Raw genomic sequence first — 1,820 nt, 5'->3', positions numbered from 1 at the left:
TCCCCACTCCCATCACTGTCCATCCTTGAATCTTTCTGTCTCCAGTACTGCTTCTCTTTACTTTCATTTTACATCCCCCTTGCCTCAAGGGCCTCCGCCCCCACCATGCCCTCTTCTAGATTCCTAGTTTTGACATAGGAAAGAGTCAAAGCTAGGATTTACATATGCTAGGGAACAGGCATTGATACAGTTTGTCAGTAACCTCAGTATAATTATTTTAGTTCCAGCCATCAGCATAGCAATTTATGTCTTTCAGTTATTTTAAATGAAAACAGACAAAAATGCTAGATTTTAAAAACAATAGAGTAGGGACTGGAGTGAGCATTTGCTTCCTTTGCTGAGGAATGGGTTTGTTTTACAGTACCCATTTATATCCATCTGTAACTCGAGTTCCAGAAACACTCCTTTTGGACTTTGTGGACATCAGGCATGCATGTATATGGTGAACATAAAGGGGACATATAGGGAAACACTCTCATACACATAAAAATCTTCTTAAAAATAAATGGATTAAAAAAAAACTACAATTATCCTTTCTCTTGTCTAGGAGAGACTCACATGATTTAAGTATACAAACAGGAGGCTGATAATGAAGGAAACAAAAACATTCCATTTAGTGGAGAGGAAGTGGAGGTATGGCAGACAAATACAAATAAAAGTCATAAGCTGATAACCAGCAGCACACATTTGGGCTTTCCAGAACTGTGAAGTAAATAAGCTTGTAAAATACCTGTCAAGACTGAATCAAGAAGAAATTGGAAAAATTAAAACAGACTCAAACTGAATAAGAAAATGAGAACAGAAAATATTCCAAAGAGTTATTTTTTTTTTTTTTTAGAGAGTAACATAGGTGGTTCTTCCAAATATTTTGAGATGAACTAAACCAATCTTGCTTAAATGTTGGCCACCCACCCAGAAAGAAGCAAAGAAGTTTCCAAACTGCTTCAGTAAAATCAGCATCACAGGATAGCAAAGTGAGACCAGGATATCCGTGGGGACACACAAGCACCAACAGGAGACTAGTAACTGCATCAAAGCATTGGATGGAGTGTGCACCATTGCTAATTAGGACTCGCTCTTGAGATTCAAAGATAGGTTAGCTAAGGAACCTAACCAATATAACACACATAAGACATGAAGGCCACAACAGAAGTATAATACTGGGCACTGCTATGCTTTGAATATATCTTTCAAATGGTTATGTGTAGGACCCTTAATTCTGCAACAAAATAGTTTTCAGAAGTGAGGCCTAGGTAGGAAGCATGTGAGCCGTGGAGACAGGGACATTATGACTTGCCCATAGTGGCCGTTCAAAACTTTCTTCTAGATGAGTGATACTGTAATGGTATTCATTTGGCCTCTTGTCACAGAGCTCAAACACAGAGCCTGTTGTGCTTTACTGGTAATTTCCTGTCAAAGTTTGAGAAAAGATCATTTCTGCCTTTGGGGACTGCAGTCCAGACAATGTATTTTCACACTGGTCTCCATTACCTCAAGCTCCTAAATTCACCTTTGCTCTGTTCAAAGCTGGTAAACAGTAGTGAGCAGGTGGACTTTGCCCTAGGAATGTACAGCTGGAAATCTGGTTTGAAAGGTACCCTTCCTTATTCAGCCTGTATTCATTATTTATGCTATTGGCATTGTTGCCTCTTTTTTTTAAAAAAAAAAAACCCAGAATGAAAAATATTGTTAGCTACTACCAGTACATTATTTTAAATTATTTGAGAATATTTTACTTAAAATGTTAGCTTGTTCCAAAGGCACTTAGACAGACATTGTAATTATTAACTTGTTTTGTCAGAAGTATTGTGTACTTAGGA

This window comes from Psammomys obesus, unplaced genomic scaffold (assembly GCF_907164565.1).
Source record: "Psammomys obesus unplaced genomic scaffold, mPsaObe1.curated_primary_1811, whole genome shotgun sequence".
Classification (NCBI taxonomy): domain Eukaryota; kingdom Metazoa; phylum Chordata; class Mammalia; order Rodentia; family Muridae; genus Psammomys; species Psammomys obesus.
Note: the sequence above shows the minus strand (reverse complement) of the source record.